The 17483-nt window shown below is 56.9% G+C and overlaps 1 long non-coding RNA gene across 2 annotated transcripts in view; it reads right to left on the bottom strand.

The window, feature by feature from the left end:
- Positions 1-570: 570 nt before the first annotated feature.
- LOC139252432 (uncharacterized) overlaps positions 571-17483 on the bottom strand; it is a 97298-nt gene continuing 80385 nt past the window's right edge. For both annotated transcript variants that reach the window (XR_011591486.1, XR_011591487.1), the window contains exon 3: positions 571-1043. This is a non-coding gene — a long non-coding RNA (uncharacterized lncRNA). The remainder of the gene's footprint in view (positions 1044-17483) is intronic.

Below are 17483 nucleotides of genomic sequence, written 5' to 3'. Positions count from 1 at the left end.
ACTAGGGGGATCAAGGGGTATGGCGAGAAAGCAAGAATGGGCTACTGAAGTTGCATGTTCAGCCATGAACTCATTGAATGGGGGTGCAGGCTCGAAGGGCCGAATGGCCTACTCCTGCACCTATTTTCTATGTTTCTTTGTTAATCACATCCTAATTGAATCGTGTTCATTCTGTCAGTTGGGGATTGCTTCTGCTGATGTTAATAACCCCTATAACTGGGCTAGAGTTTAATATTTTGTTATTTCTAATAACAGAGTGTGTCAATATTTGATGACTCCAAAATAAGAAGAGACTAATTGACATCCTGTTACTGACTGCTCCATTTTGGGCCTTTTCTCCTCTCTAACTCTGGATTATTTTAGTTCTTATACTCTCAGGGGCAAGTCCCAGTTTCCCATACCATCCAGAGTTGATCTCCTCGCCTTGGTATCCAGGGAAGGTGTTGATGACACGCCCAGGATCACTAAACATAAAACCCAGTCTGTTAATCACCTTCAGATACTGGACTTTGCGTGTGCCCCACATCTCTCTCACCTTCGATGTGTGAATGGAGCATCACGCCTGCAAACCTGGTTTCAATTTGTATTTGAATCCACTCAGCAAACATATTTTTAAAAATACGTACATGTAAACCGATCACATCAAATAATTGGCAAAGATTTAGAGTCAACAAGATGAATAAGTAAACACATTGCGGCCCAATAAACCAGCTCCATATTCACAGGAGAAAGTCTGTTATCTAATGCCTCGAACGTCCGTTGGTGAGATGAGCGACTGAATCACTTTCCATGTACAACAGCATCCATTCCCACTGTCCCCACATTTACAGTGTTGAGTCAGGTGGATGCACGAGTCTCACAGGCTGAACGATTGGTTGAAGGTGTATCCACACACACAACATGTGTCCTGTTTCTCCCCGCTGTGATTGGTGTTTTTACAAAGGCTGATGAGAAGGTGATCCTGATCAATCCGGGAATCTGTCAAATCTTGACGCGATGTTTGGATTGAGTTTCCCAGCTGCAGATCCTCCCCTTCTAATATCCTGCAAATAAATGGTGGTTACAAAGATTGTTACTTTAAATACAGAATTGAAATTCAGAACAATTCTAGATTCTACAGAACATTCTGTCCCCTCCTGTCCCCCCTAAGCTGTAAATTCCTTATTCTCGACACTCTCCCTCCATCCTCACTCTCTAAATTCAACATTCCTTTCATCGTCCGAGATTTATTATCTCCAGAAAATGCTGAATCTGGCTGGGTGCAATTCCACAGACATTAGTTAACCTCTAGTGCCTCACGGTCAGTCGACTCAGTGAGTGCCAGCAGGATTTCCACTATGGTAGGCATCACAGCCTCAAATCCTGTCCTCAAATGACATCCACACACTTCCCAGTTGAGGTCACTGGATCGGTATGAAGAGTAGGGACACTGGCTGATTTTTAACTCATATTTAGCCCAGTGGTACTGAGGACAATTATAACCCCTGAACTGCTGCCTTGGCTGAGATCAACTCACAGCCCAGATCATGGATTGAACTTGGGAACTTCCCAGTCAGTATTGCAGTGTTCTAAAATTTGGGGGGTTGGGGAGTATTAGAACAGAATATTTTGAAACAAATTTGACTCCACCTTTAACCAACACTTTCGTCACAGTGTGCACTTCTGAAATCTTTCCAATTTATACACTTGGATCAGCAAAAACAGTGAGACATTTTAGAAAGGCTCAAGTCAATGAAATAGACAGCTTTACAATCACTGCACAGTACAGAAAGGAGCGACTGTTGATGGGAGCTCTGTTAGTGAAATCCTCCAACACCCCAAGATAAACTGGACTGTCCCTTTAAATAAAATGAGGCAGAGAAAGGGGAGTCCCTGTCCCTGTAAATATCTGCTCCATTCCCCCAGGCAGTGGGAGGAGGAACAGCGCGCGGTCTCTTTATATCCTGACCCAGCAAGCAGCACTGGATGAGCTAAAGATCATAGAATGTTGATCGCACTATATAGTGTGTGTGTATACAGCGCACATCATTTTTAATGTTTGCTAGTCAATTCCAGAGATAAATTATCTTCACCAATTATTTTCCAGCATTTTATTTCCATTTTGTTTGCAATGCAATTGCAGATTGTTTAATACCTTTACCATTTATTGATAACCCATTGTCTTGTGTGGTCTTGTTTAGAAAGTGATGTCACACTGAGCATTCTGTTACCAAGGTGACCATGTTTGTCCGCAGTATTCAGTGGGAAAGGGGATTAAATCACACCGAGGATAATGAGCAGCTCCTCACCAGTCTCTGAGCTTTATTGTCCAGTGATCACCTCACCATCGCACAGAAGCTCCTGAGATTTACCTCCAGTGTATGATAATTGGTATAAGTGATGGTCAAAGTGAAATTGTATACGTGAAATAGGAGTTGGGTGAAGGAGGGGTTGGTGTGAGGGGGTTAGAGTAGGGATGAAGGAGGGGTTGGGATGAAGGAGGGGTTGGGGTGAGGGGGGGTTTGAGAGTTGGGGTGAAGGATTGGTTAGGGTGAGGGGGGTTTGAGAGTAGGGGTGAAGGAGGGGTTGGGGTTAGGAATTGGAAAGTAGGGGTGACTGGTGTGTAACCACACGTTAAAAAAATACAAGCACAGGCATCTTCCACCCTTTAGGGTGTAGTTCGGGTTCCGGAATATTAGGTCCTTCATTGGCGGCACAGGAGAGCCCTGGAACCGGCGGGGAGGGTTTCTGAACACCCGGGGTAGGCCTCAGGCCCTAAACAAAAACCTACGTCTCCGGCGTTTGCCCCGAGTGGGGTCCCCGGGGGGCAGCAGCGGGGCTTCTCCCGGTGACAGGCCCCCAGCACCGGCCGCCATCTTGGGGCAGAATCTGCTGAGGGGTAATGACGTCACGTTGCTGCAGGCCGCTGATTGGTTGGTGAGTCGGACAGGCTTTGTCCCTCCGCGGGCTGACAAACTGTCCATTGCTGGAATCACAACTTGTATTTATCTCGCGCCCTTTAACAGAGCAACACGTCCCAAGGGCTTCACAGCAGCGTTACAGACACAACACATACATTTAACACCCAGACACAAAAGGAGAAATTAAGGCAGATGTCCAACAACTTGTTTAAAGGGGCAGGTTTTAAGGAGCGTGTTAAAGGAGGAAAGAGAGGGAGAGGTTTAGGGAGTGAGTTCCCGAGCTTGGGGCCCAGGCAGCTGAGGGCACGGCCACCGCTGGTGGAGCGATTATAATGAAGGATGTTCAAGAGGACAGAATTTTGGGAGTGCAGACATCTCGTGGGGTTGTGAGGCTGAAAAAGAGTGCTTTGTAAACTGGGATGAGAATTTTGAAATCGAGTGTTGTTTAACCGGGAGCCAATGTAGGTCAGCGAGCACAGGGGTGGTGGGTGATCGTGACTTGGTGCGAGTTAGGACAGGCTGCTGAGTTTTGGATGACCTCAAGTTTACGAAATGTAGAATGTGGGAGGCCAGGAGTGAGTTGGAATAGTCAAGTCTAGAGGTAACAAAGGCATGGGTGAGGGTTTCAGCAGCAGAAGAGCTGAAGCAGGGCCTGAGTGGGCAATGTTACGGAGGTGAAAAAAGGCAATTTTAGTTATAGTGCGGATATGTGGCTCAACTCATTTCAGGGTCAAATATGACATTGAGGTTGTGAACAGTCTTGTTCACTCTCAGATTCATGCTCGGGAGAGGGATGGAGTCAGTGGTTAGGGAACGCAGTTTGTGACGGGGGCCAAACATAATGGCTTCGGTCTTTGCAATATTTGGCGAAAATTTCTGCTCATCTGATTCTGGATAACGGATAATCAATCTAATTTAGAATTACTTTCTTTAATTAGTGACTAAATGAGATAAAACCAATAAATAATAAAACTAAAATCGTAAAAAAGAATGAATTAACGAATCAATTTAAAACAGAAAAAGCTGGAAATCTCAGCGGGTCAGGCAGCATCAGTGGAGAGAAGCAGAGCCAACGTTTCGGGTTTGTGACCCTTCGTCAGAACTGGCAAAAGTTTCAAATGTAACAGATTGTTCAGGAAGTGCTGGGGCCCTGAAAGGGGGAGGGGAGGAAAGAAAAGGGAATATCTGTGATCAGGTGGGAGGCAGAAGTGGTTTAAGAGACAAAGGTGATGATGGGCCAAACTGATAAAGTAATGGCACAAGTTAGGAAACAAAAGGTGAGTCTAGATAGGATGTGAATGCCTGAATAATTACCAGCTGTCATGGGAAACTGGGAGAAGTTTGTAAAAAAAAAGGGAGGAAAGGGAACAAAATATGGGCAGAGATTATGGTCTGAAATTGTTGAACTTGATATTGAGTCCGGAAGGCTGTAAAGTGCCTAATCTAAAGATGGGGTACTGTTCCTTGGGCTTGCGTTGAGCTGCACTGGAACAGTGTAGGACACCAAGGACAGAGAGGTCAGAGTGGGAGTGGGGAATTAAAGTGACAGGACACCAGAAGCTCAGGGTCACACTCGCAGACTGAACGGAGGTGTTCCACAAAGTGCTCACCCAATCTGCATTTGGTCTCCCCAATATACAGGAGACCACATCGTGAACAGCGAATACAGTTTTTGAGGTTGTAACTAGTAGGTTAGATAAGGGAGAATCAGTGGATGGGGTGTATTTGGATTTACTGAAGGCATTTGATGAGGTGCCACACAAGAGGTTATTGAACAAAATGAGGACCCATGCGATTGTGTGTAAAATACTAGCATGGATTGAGGATTGGTTAACGGAGAGAAAACAGAGGATAGGAATAAACGGGTCATTTTCAGGTTGGCAGGCTGTAACTAGTGGGGTACCGCAAGGATCAGTGCCTGGGCCCCAGCTATTCACAGTCAATATCAATGATTTGGATGAAGGGACCAATGTAACTGTCGCAGGAGAGAGAGTGGAGAGCACCAGTTCAAACTGTCACAGGAGAATCCAGTCGTAGCCCGGTAACTGCCCCCAAAGGAAGTGGAGTGTGGGAAATTGCACTCCGCTTCCAGTGAGGGGTGGTAAGGCCAATCCTGCGGCGAGAGCAGGACTTCCACGCCGGGGGCTAAAACTCCTGGCCCCAGAAGGTTACCGCCCCCAAGATGGAAGCCTGTGCGGGGAAGCAGAGGGAAGATGAGGGGAGACGGGAGCGGGGGATGGAGGGGAGAGTAGTGGAGGGCGGGGGCGGAGAAACCCAGGGCGGGGGACAGGAGGGGCCACATTGCAGCGAAGGTCTGGGGGGGGCGAAGTGTGTTGGAGGGGCGGGCCTGGGGGCTCTGTGCCTCGGTGCGGGGAGTGCTCAGAGTGGTGTGGACGGGTTGACTGTGCAGATGGCGGTTGGTGGATGTGATGTGGTTGGCGTCGCGGGGGCGTGGCTCCGGGGTGACCAGGGCTGGGGGCTCGACATCCGCGGGTGTTCGGCATTTGGGAAGGATTCTGACGGGACGGGGCGGGTTGGGTGTTCCCGGTGTTGGGTGGGTCCACAACTGTTTACAATATACATAGGTGACCTAGAAGAGGGGACAGAGTGTAGTGCAACAAAATTTGCAGATGACACTAAGATTAGTGGGAAAGCGGGTTGTGTCAAGGACTTAGAGACTGCAAGGAAATTTGGACAGGTTAAGCGAATGGGCAAAGGTTTGGCAGATGGAATACAATGTCGGAAAGTGTGAGGTCATCCACCTTGGGGAAAAAAAAACAGTAAAAGGGAATATTATTTGAATGGTGAGAAATTACAACATGCTGAGATGCAGAGGGACCTGGGGGTCCTTGTGCATGAAACTCTTTTGAGTTAACCTGCAGAAACATAAAACATTAAAACCATGCCACCCGACCTGGGTGACACAGCAGACATTTTCAAGGCCCCGTTTTTTTTTTTTTTGGTTTTTGGTTTTTTTTTTGGGGCGCTAAAATCAAATTTTTCCAGTGCCCCCTATAAAAGGGAAGGGGGACACTAAAAGCACCGGCAATGAAAACAAATTAAACTTTAAAACGTAAAATCAAATTAAAATTTGGTTGCCGGGCGTGATGATGCACTCCAGTCCCTCCGGTGCCCACCTCTCGCGGAAGGCCGCGAGCGTACCGGTGGACACCGCGTGCTCCATCTCCAAGGACACCCTGGACCGGATGTAAGAGCGGAAGAGAGGCAGGCAGTCAGGTTGAACGACCCCCTCGACCGCCCGCTGCCTGGACCGGCTGATGGCACCCTTGGCCGTGCCCAGGAGCAGTCCTACGAGGAGGCCTTCGGACCTACCCGCTCCCCTCCGCACAGGGTGCCCAAAGGTCAGGAGAGTGGGACTGAAGTGCAGCCAGAATTTCAGGAGCAGCCCCTTCAAATAGTGGAACAGGGGCTGCAACCTTGTGCATTCAATAAAAACATGGAACACGGACTCCTCCAGACCGCAGAAATTGCAGGCGGCCTGGGAGTCCGTGAACCGGCTTAAAAATTTGTTGCACGGCACTGCTCCGTGCACCACCCTCCAGGCCAAGTCCCCGATGAATAGTGGGAGGACCCCTGCGTAGAGTGCCCTCCATCGGGGACCCCCGCCTCCTCCGGACGGCAAGATGGTACACCATGGCGTGTCCGGATGGCCGGCGAGGATGGCAAAGTTGAGGGTGTGCAGGAGCAGCCCGTACAGGAAACCCCTCCACGCGGAACTGAAAGGCACGGAGGGGATTTCCCCGAGGCGGCTCAAGTTGTGAGGCGCCGGCCCCCGAGGGAGGTTCCGGGGTTTGGCGCCGATGAGGAATTCCGTCCGGACGGGGGTCAATTCGGACGGGATCTCCCCACGTGCTTGAGCCTCCTCGATGCACCTAACGGAGTCAGGGCCCAGAGCTGTTTTTAGCGACTCGATGGCATCGGCCGCGTGGCGGACGTTGGCAGAATTTAGACGCCGCGCCAGCGTGTCTGGCGCCATCCAGCCCGCTCCTCCGCCATCGAGCAGGTCCCTGACCCTGGTCACCTCACCAGCCACAGCCCTCTCTTCCGACCGCCACATAAAACCTCGGCCGTGGAGGTACGGATTTCCGAGCAGCGGTTCCTGCAGGACGGCCGCCACTCCAGCCGGCGGAGAGCTGCGCTTGGTGGAGACTTTGTTCCAGACCCTGATGAGTTCCCTGTAAAAGACAGGCAGCTCCCGGAGGGCGGTCCTGGCACCCCCCAAGTTCACAAACAGGAGCTGCGTGTCATAATTGAGGTCGAGCTGCTGGCGGAAGAAATACCTCGCCAGAGCACACCACCTAGGAGGGGGCTCGACGTAAAGGTATCTCTGCAGGGTCTGAAGACGGAAAGTCGCGAGCTGGGCGCTGACGCACACCAACGACTGACCGCCCTCCTCAAGCGGGAGACTCAAGACCGCGGCAGAGACCCAGTGCTTCCTGTTGTTCCAGAAGAAGTCCACCAGCTTCTTCTGTATCTTGGCGACAAACGCAGGGGGAGGGGTCAAAGTGACCAGCCGGTACCACAACATTGCGGCCACCAGCTGGTTTATGACTAGCGCTCGACCCCTGTAGGACAGCACTCGGAGCAGTCCTGTCCAGCGCCCTAGGCGAGCGGCGACCTTGGCCTCCAGCTCCTGCCAGTTCGCCGGCCAGGCTCCCTCGTCGGGGCTAAGGTAGACTCCCAGATAGAGGAGATGGGTCGTGCTCCAGGCAAAAGGCCTGAGCTCCTCCGGCAGGGAGTCCACCCGCCACTGACCCACCAGGAGTCCGGAACATTTCTCCCAGTTGATCCTGGCGGAGGACGCGGCCGAGTAAATCTCCTGGCACTCACGCATCCTCCGCAGGTCAGCGGGATCCTCTACCGCGAGGAGCACGTCATCGGCGTAAGCCGAGAGGACGACCTCCACGCCCGGCCCTTGCAGAGCCAATCCCGTCAACCTCGTCTGCAAGAGGCGCAGGAAAGGCTCCACGCAAACGGCGTATAACTGGCCGGACATGGGGCATCCCTGGCGCACCCCTCTCCTAAAGCGAAGGGGCGCCGTCAAGGACCCGTTAACCTTAATCAGACACTCCGCGGCGGCGTACAAAAGTCGGATCCGGGCGACGAAATGCGTCCCGAACCCGAAAGCGCGCAGAGTTCCGAGCAGATAGTCGTGATCCACCCTGTCGAACGCCTTCTCTTGGTCGAGGGATAGGAAGGCGACCGACAGACCAGTCTCCTGGGAACAATGGATGAGGTCCCGGACCAGATGGATGTTATCGTGGATTGACCGGCCCGGGACCGTGTATGACTGGTCGGGGTGGATCATGTGGTCCAGCACGGCACCAAGGCGAGCAGACATCGCCCTGGCGAAGATTTTGTAGTCCGTGCTGAGGAGGGAGACCGGGCGCCAGTTCTTAAGGAGGCGGAGATCGCCCTTCTTAGGCAGCAGGACGATGACTGCCCTGCGCCAAGAGAGGGGCATCTCCCCGGTCGCCAGACTTTCCCCCAGGACCCGCGCGTAGTCGCTCCCCAGGACGTCCCAGAACGCCCTGTGGAACTCCACGGTCAGCCCGTCCAGCCCCGGGGATTTTCCCCTCGAGAGCCGGGCGAGGGCACCGGTCAGCTCCGCCAGGCTTAGCGGAGCTTCCAGATTTTCGGCGCCCTCCGGGTTGACCTTCGGCAGGTCCTCCCACAAAACTCTACGCGCTTCCTCGCTGGACGGATCCGGAGAGAACAGAGCCCCGTAATATTCACGGACCCTGTTGTTGACGCCCTCCGGATCCGAGACGAGAGAGCCGTCGTCGGCCAGCAGCGTCAAGAGCTGCTTACGGACACTCTGCCTTTTTTCCAGCGAGTAGAAGAAGGGGGAGCCGCGGTCCAGATCCCGCAGGAACCGGATCCGCGACCTCACGAACGCGCCTCGGGACCCGACGAGCTGCAGGTCCTTCAGCGCGGCCTTCTTCGCTTCGTACACCGTCCGCAGGGCCGGGTCCTGGACGACTTGACCGAGACGGGCTTCCAGGTCGAGCACCTCTTTTTCTAGGCGCCCGACTCTGGCCGCCCGCCTCTTGGTCGACCCCCTCGCGTACTCTTGACAGAAGACGCGGACGTGAGCCTTGCCCACGTCCCACCATAGCCTCAAGGAGGGGAAGCCCCCCTGCTTCCTTCTCCAGTCGGACCAGAATCGACGGAACGAGTCCTGGAACCGCACGTCCTCCAGCAGCCGGTTGTTAAAGTGCCAGTACGCGGACCCCGTCCTCGCACGGAGCGAAGCGAGCTCCGCCCACACCAGGTGGTGGTCCGAATACGGCACCGGCCGCATGGAGGCCGCCGGGACGCAGGAAACGTACGCCCGAGACACGTAAAGGCGGTCGACTCTAGACCATCCAACTCCAGGCCTCACCCAAGTAAAGGCGCTGGAGTCGGGGTGGAGATTTCGCCAGACGTCCACCAAGTCGAAGGACCCGACCAGGTCCCTCAACTTCTCCATCGCCGTCATGCACTGCGGGGCACCGGAGCGGTCCCTCGCCTCGAGGGTGCAGTTAAAATCCCCCCCGAGGACAATGCAGTCGCCGACGTCGACGGAGCCAAGAAGAGCGGACACCTCTTCAAAGAAGCGCGTTTGCTGCGGGCCGGGATGAGGGGCGTACACGTTCACGAGATGGAGCGGCACGTCCCCCAGGTGAACCGTTACGTGCAGCAAGCGGCCTGGCACGGGCTCCTCGACCCCCAAGATCTCCGGCTGAAAATGCGGGCCCAGCAAGATGGCCACCCCACTAGAAATGGCGGTGAGGTGGCTCATGCGGACCTCTCCTTGCCATTCCAGGAGCCACGTGGCTTCGTCTCCCGGAACGGTGTGGGTTTCTTGCAGGAGGCACACCGCATATTTCCCCTCCCGCAGGAGCGAAAAATTGTCAAATCTACGGCGTGCCCCTCTGCCGCCGTTGATGTTGAGGCTGGCTATGGTTATCTTCATGGCAAAAGCATAGTGCAACCTCTACCTTAACCTATTGTGGGGGAGGGAGCGGAGTCTTTTGTTGAACTCCGCTCCCTCCGCAGCCCAGCGAGGAGTCCCTCGAGCTCGCGCAGCTCAAGGTGTTGCGCCTTTGTCAGGGGCCCGCCCGCGGCCAAGGTTTTGACGGAGGCGCGGACGGACGCCTTGATCAACTCTGGCTCGGACCATTTTTCCAGGGCCAGTCGGGCTTGGTTGCAGCGACCCTGGCTCTGGGCCAAAAAGTCCCGGAGTTCCTTTGCAGGAATGAGGATGGTCTCGGCGGCGGCCGCGAGCAGATCCACCGCCTCGCTGGCGGTGGTCTCTAGGTCTTCACCCGCGTCCCCCACCGAGTCCCCGTCCTCCTCCGGGAGGTGGCCGCCAGCAGCCGGCCCATCGACCGCACAAGGTACGGCAAATGAACCGGCCGCTCCAACCGGCCCTGGCTCCGCCCCGATCCCACCCCCAGGATCGTCGGCAGAGGAGACCCCACTGGGCTCTTTTAAAAATGGTGCTGGGTCGGGAAATGACAGCGGAAGGGGTTCCCCCTCCGCCCCAGGAACCGGGGAACAAGGAGAAACCCGGCCATGGGAAATCCCCAGGCTCCCCAAGTGCACCAGCTCCAAAGTAAGGGGCGAGGGTGGGTGTTCCTCCCCCTCCCCGCTGCCACCCCCCGGCCCAGCATCTACAGTTTCATTAAAAACAGTAAATTGTATTTCCGCCGGGTCGAGCGACTCCCGGGGGAAGTTGGGTATTGGCTGGGCGGGCTCAGGTTCGGCCTTTTCGGCCTCGCCCGCCTCAGTCCCCGGGACGCCCGGCCCGGCGGCTACGCATTCCTCCGCGGTCCCCACGCCCCCCACGACAGGCAGATCTTCCACTCCATCCCCGGGAGGCAGAGGCTGGGCAGCCTCAACTGTTTCACCCTCCCCGGGGACAGACTCCTCCCGCCTACGGCGCTGCTTGGGGGCGCTGGTTGGGGACGCGGGACACGCGGCGGGCACCAACTCCTCCACGGAGGGATGTTGTTCCCCCTCCATCTTATCGGAGCCGTGCCTCCTTTTGTTCCTGGGGGCGCGCGGAGTCAGGGAGACCTCCATGTCTGCCGAGGTCTCCCGCTCCGCCCCCCCCTTTTCCTTTTCTTGCCCGCGCCCGGGCCCCTCTGTGGTGTTGTTCAAGGGCTCGGGCACGGGCTCGGGGCACCCCGCGCTCGCCGGTGGCTGGGTTGGGCTGAGCGCGGTGGTCAATCTTTCTGGCGCACTGAGGGGACCCGCCTCTAGATGTTTCTTCTTGTTCCGCGCCTTCTTTCCGCTCGGACGCTCTCCCTCCCCCCCGCCGGAGGCCCTGAAAACAAAGGCCTCCGACGATGCCTGCGCACCTACGGCTCCCGGCACGCGGACGCAACTAGGGGGAGGGGTGGCGGCGGCGCCAGCCTTGGCCGCCTTCGGTGGTTTGGCGGCCTTGGAGGCGGGGCAGTTCTTACGAACGTGCCCCACCTCTCTGCAGGCATGGCACCGCACGCCGTCCGACGTCCAGAAGACGCGGTAGGCAGTCCTCTTGTGCACCACATTAAAAGACCCCTCCGTCGTCTCCTCCCGCGCCAGCCGGACAAAGAGCTGGCGGCGGAAGGAGAACACGTGGCGCAGCCTGTTCTCCCTCAGGCCGAGCGGTATGGGGTTGATCCCCGACCTTACCTCCCCCAGTTGGTGTAGGTGAGGGAGGAGGAGCCCAGCGGGAACAAAGGGCGGGACGTTCGATATGATGACCCTCTGCGCGGTGGCCTCGAGAGGGTCCACCGGCAGGAACGTCCCGCCCACCGTGAGCCCCTTTTCGAGGGCCAGGGACACCGCCCGCTCCGACCCCAGGAAGAAAACAGTCTTCCCAGACATCTTGGAGGCTGCGACAATGGCCGAGGGGCCGACTACCCCAGCCATCGCCCGCACGCACTCCTCAATGCTCATTGTGGGGTGAGTGTAGCTCTTGACCCCGTGTTTTTTTGTAATGAGTCTGAATGGTGGCAGGGCAGCGGGTGGCTCAGGAGGTGCCGTGGAAGCGGTTGCCACCTGCGCATACGTCTTCGCTGGCCCTGCCACCGGCGTGGATGGGGTCGCCATCACGGGGTCCCTTTAAGGGCTACACCCACCCCAAAGTCACAGGCCTTAATGGTCTTTAATGGCCTCGTATATTAACTGAGCAGAGGAGCCCTTAACGAGGCACCTCTCCCCTCGTTGACAATTGGGGAGAGGCCTTGCTCCCTCTGCTCAGTTGTCTTAATTGGGTTTTTTTTTTAAATTAGGAAGAAAAGGGGCCTCAGAGAGAGAGGGGAGAAACAGAGGGTAACGGAGAAAGAGAGAGGGGGGTGGGAAGGGGGGGGGGCTGCGAGGGCAGGTCTCCCCTCGCAGCTGTGGGTGGGTGCACTCCCCAGATGGCAAAACACACAAAAAACACAGTCTTTGGGTTGGTCTTCAGGTGGGGGGAGAAGACGTCTTCACCTGGGGTAGCTAGAGCCACCAGGCACACAATCCTAAACGATCTTTAATAGGATGATTAATGACAATCTTCAGCCTGGTAGCTCCAGCTATCCCAGGCTAGGCAAATGTGGGGGGGTGGGGGGGGTTCCAATTGTGGGGGGGGGCCTAGTTGTAAGCACGGCCCCCACGCACACTACCACACACACACACACCCCCCGCGATGTTCCGGCCCTCAGTGGTCTTCTTTCCTCCCCCCACCGATACAACAAAGTCTTTTTGGGAAATGCACCAACACCCACCTGTTGAAATGTAGAGTCTCCCTCCTTCCACACTGGATGTTGTTGTGGTTTTTCCCCCTCTCTCCAACTCCTTGCAGAATGGTAAAAAGATGTTAAATGTTTTCTGTTCTCCTCCTCTCCCTCTGGATAGAAGTGGTGTTGAAGCCCCTTCCTTCCTTCTCTTCCTGGGCTGGTCTCAGGGCTCTCCAGGCAGGAGCACAAGTTGCTAGCTGCTCTCCTCACTGCTCACAGCTCCAACTGAGCAGGACACGCCTCCACTGCTCTACGATTGGTTCCTTGTGCATGAAACTCTTTTGGAGTTCACCTGCAAAACATAAAACATTAAACGGTGCCACCCGACCTGGGTGACAATCCAGACATTTACAAGGCCCTTTTTTTCCCCCCTTTTTTTTTTTTTTTTGTGTTTTTTCTTTTTTTTTGTTTTTTTTTTGGGCACTAAAATCACAATTTTTCCCCACTGCCCCCTATAAAAGGGAAGGGGACACTAAAAGCACCGGCAATTAAAACAAATTAACTTTAAAACGTAAAATCAAATTAAAATTTGGTTGCCGGGCGTGATGATGCACTCCAGTCCCTCCGGTGCCCACCTCTCGCGGAAGGCCGCGAGCGTACCGGTGGACACCGCGTGCTCCATCTCCAAGGACACCCTGGACCGGATGTAAGAGCGGAAGAGAGGCAGGCAGTCAGGTTGAACGACCCCCTCGACCGCCCGCTGCCTGGACCGGCTGATGGCACCCTTGGCCGTGCCCAGGAGCAGTCCTACGAGGAGGCCTTCGGACCTACCCGCTCCCCTCCGCACAGGGTGCCCAAAGATCAGGAGAGTGGGACTGAAGTGCAGCCAGAATTTCAGGAGCAGCCCCTTCAAATAAGGGAACAGGGGCTGCAACCTTGTGCACTCAATAAAAACATGGAACACGGACTCCTCCAGACCGCAGAAATTGCAGGCGGCCTGGGAGTCCGTGAACCGGCTTAAAAAAATTTGTTGCACGGCACTGCTCCGTGCACCACCCTCCAGGCCAAGTCCCCGATGAATAGTGGGAGGACCCCTGCGTAGAGTGCCCTCCATCGGGGACCCCCGCCTCCTCCGGACGGCAAGATGGTACGCCATGGCGTGTCCGGACGGCCGGCGAGGATGGCAAAGTTGAGGGTGTGCAGGAGCAGCCCGTACAGGAAACCCCTCCGCGCGGAACTGAAAGGCACGGAGGGGATTTCCCCGAGGCGGCTCAAGTTGTGAGGCGCCGGCCCCCGAGGGAGGTTCCGGGGTTTGGCGCCGATGAGGAATTCCGTCCGGACGGGGGTCAGTTCGGACGGGATCTCCCCACGTGCTTGAGCCTCCTCGATGCACCTAACGGAGTCAGGGCCCAGAGCTGTTTTTAGCGACTCGATGGCATCGGCCGCGTGGCGGACGTTGGCAGAGTTTAGGCGCCGCGCCAGCGTGTCTGGCGCCATCCAGCCCGCTCCTCCGCCATCGAGCAGGTCCCTGACCCTGGTCACCTCACCAGCCACAGCCCTCTCTTCCGACCGCCACATAAAGCCTCGGCCGTGGAGGTACGGATTCCCGAGCAGCGGCTCCTGCAGGACGGCCGCCACTCCAGCCGGCGGAGAGCTGCGCTTGGTGGAGACTTTGTTCCAGACCCTGATGAGTTCCCTGTAAAAGACAGGCAGCTCCCGGAGGGCGGTCCTGGCACCCCCCAAGTTCATAAACAGGAGCTGCTTGTCATAATTGAGGTCGAGCTGCTGGCGGAAGAAATACCTCGCCAGAGCGCACCACCTAGGAGGGGGCTCGACGTAAAGGTATCTCTGCAGGGTCTGAAGACGGAAAGTCGCGAGCTGGGCGCTGACGCACACCAACGACTGACCGCCCTCCTCAAGCGGGAGACTCAAGACCGCGGCAGAGACCCAGTGCTTCCTGTTGTTCCAGAAGAAGTCCACCAGCTTCTTCTGTATCTTGGCGACAAACGCAGGGGGAGGGGTCAAAGTGACCAGCCGGTACCACAGCATTGCGGCCACCAGCTGGTTTATGACTAGCGCTCGACCCCTGTAGGACAGCACTCGGAGCAGTCCTGTCCAGCGCCCTAGGCGAGCGGCGACCTTGGCCTCCAGCTCCTGCCAGTTCGCCGGCCAGGCTCCCTCGTCGGGGCTAAGGTAGACTCCCAGATAGAGGAGATGGGTCGTGCTCCAGGCAAAAGGCCTGAGCTCCTCCGGCAGGGAGTCCACCCGCCACTGACCCACCAGGAGTCCGGAACATTTCTCCCAGTTGATCCTGGCGGAGGACGCGGCCGAGTAAATCTCCTGGCACTCACGCATCCTCCGCAGGTCAGCGGGATCCTCTATCGCGAGGAGCATGTCATCGGCGTAAGCCGAGAGGACGACCTCCACGCCCGGCCCTTGCAGAGCCAGTCCCGTCAACCTCGTCCGCAAGAGGCGCAGGAAAGGCTCCACGCAAACGGCGTATAACTGGCTGGACATGGGGCATCCCTGGCGCACCCCTCTCCTAAAGCGAAGGGGCGCCGTCAAGGACCCGTTAACCTTAATCAGACACTCCGCGGCGGCGTACAAAAGTCGGATCCGGGCGACGAAATGCGTCCCGAACCCGAAAGCGCGCAGAGTTCCGAGCAGATAGTCGTGATCCACCCTGTCGAACGCCTTCTCTTGGTCGAGGGATAGGAAGGCGACCGACAGACCAGCCTCCTGGGAACAATGGATGAGGTCCCGGACCAGATGGATGTTATCGTGGATTGTCCGGCCCGGGACCGTGTATGACTGGTCGGGGTGGATCATGTGGTCCAACACGGCACCAAGGCGAGCAGACATCGCCCTGGCGAAGATTTTGTAGTCCGTGCTGAGGAGGGAGACCGGGCGCCAGTTCTTAAGGAGGCGGAGATCGCCCTTCTTAGGCAGCAGGACGATGACTGCCCTGCGCCAAGAGAGGGGCATCTCCCCGGTCGCCAGACTTTCCCCCAGGACCCGCGCGTAGTCGCTCCCCAGGACGTCCCAGAACGCCCTGTGGAACTCCACGGTCAGCCCGTCCAGCCCCGGGGATTTTCCCCTCGGGAGCCGGGCGAGGGCACCGGTCAGCTCCGCCAGGCTTAGCGGAGCTTCCAGATTTTCGGCGCCCTCCTGGCCGACCTTCGGCAGGTCCTCCCACAAAACTCTACGCGCTTCATCGCTGGACGGATCCGGAGAGAACAGAGCCCCGTAATATTCACGGGCCCTGTTGTTGACGCCCTCCGGATCCGAGACGAGAGAGCCGTCGTCGGCCAGCAGCGTCAAGAGCTGCTTACGGACACTCTGCCTTTTTTCCAGCGAGTAGAAGAAGGGGGAGCCGCGGTCCAGATCCCGCAGGAACCGGATCCGCGACCTCACGAACGCGCCTCGGGACCCGACGAGCTGCAGGTCCTTCAGCGCGGCCTTCTTCGCTTCGTACACCGTCCGCAGGGCCGGGTCCTGGACGACTTGACCGAGACGGGCTTCCAGGTCGAGCACCTCTTTTTCTAGGCGCCCGACTCTGGCCGCCCGCCTCTTGGTCGACCCCCTCGCGTACTCTTGACAGAAGACGCGGACGTGAGCCTTGCCCACGTCCCACCATAGCCTCAAGGAGGGGAAGCCCCCCTGCTTCCTTCTCCAGTCGGACCAGAATCGACGGAACGAGTCCTGGAACCGCACGTCCTCCAGCAGCCGGTTGTTAAAGTGCCAGTACGCGGACCCCGTCCTCGCGCGGAGCGAAGCGAGCTCCGCCCACACCAGGTGGTGGTCCGAACACGGCACCGGCCGCATGGAGGCCGCCGGGACGCAGGAAACGTACGCCCGAGACACGTAAAGGCGGTCGACTCTAGACCATCCAACTCCAGGCCTCACCCAAGTAAAGGCGCTGGAGTCGGGGTGGAGATTTCGCCAGACGTCCACCAAGTCGAAGGACCCGACCAGGTCCCTCAACTTCTCCATCGCCGTCATGCACTGCGGGGCACCGGAGCGGTCCCTCGCCTCGAGGGTGCAGTTAAAATCCCCCCCGAGGACAATGCAGTCGCCGACGTCGACGGAGCCAAGAAGAGCGGACACCTCTTCAAAGAAGCGCGTTTGCTGCGGGCCGGGATGAGGGGCGTACACGTTCACGAGATGGAGCGGCACGTCCCCCAGGCGAACCGTGATGTGCAGCAAGCGGCCTGGCACGGGCTCCTCGACCCCCAAGATCTCCGGCTGAAAATGCGGGCCCAGCAAGATGGCCACCCCACTAGAAATGGCGGTGAGGTGGCTCATGCGGACCTCTCCTTGCCATTCCAGGAGCCACGTGGCTTTGTCTCCCGGAACGGTGTGGGTTTCTTGCAGGAAGCACACCGCATATTTCCCCTCCCGCAGGAGCGAAAAATTGTCAAATCTACGGCGTGCCCCTCTGCCGCCGTTGATGTTGAGGCTGGCTATGGTTATCTTCATGGCAAAAGCATAGTGCAACCTCTACCTTAACCTATTGTGGGGGAGGGAGCGGAGTCTTTTGTTGAACTCCGCTCCCTCCGCAGCCCAGCGAGGAGTCCCTCGAGCTCGCGCAGCTCAAGGTGCTGCTCCTTTGTCAAGGGCCCGCCCGCGGCCAAGGTTTTAACGGCGGCGCGGACAGACCCCTTGATCAGCTCTGGCTCGGACCATTTTTCCAGGGCCAGTCGGGCTTGGTCGCGGCGACCCCGGCTCTGGGCCAAAAAGTCCCGGAGTTCCTTTGCAGGAATGAGGAGGGCCTCAGCGGCGGCCGCGAGCAGATCCAGCGCCTCACTGGCGGTGGTCTCTAGGTCTTCACCCGCGTCCCCCACCGAGTCCCCGTCCTCCTCCGGGAGGT

The sequence above is a fragment of the Pristiophorus japonicus genome, unplaced genomic scaffold (assembly GCF_044704955.1).
Source record: "Pristiophorus japonicus isolate sPriJap1 unplaced genomic scaffold, sPriJap1.hap1 HAP1_SCAFFOLD_468, whole genome shotgun sequence".
NCBI lineage: Eukaryota > Metazoa > Chordata > Chondrichthyes > Pristiophoridae > Pristiophorus > Pristiophorus japonicus.
This window is presented reverse-complemented; position numbering and strand designations above follow the sequence as displayed.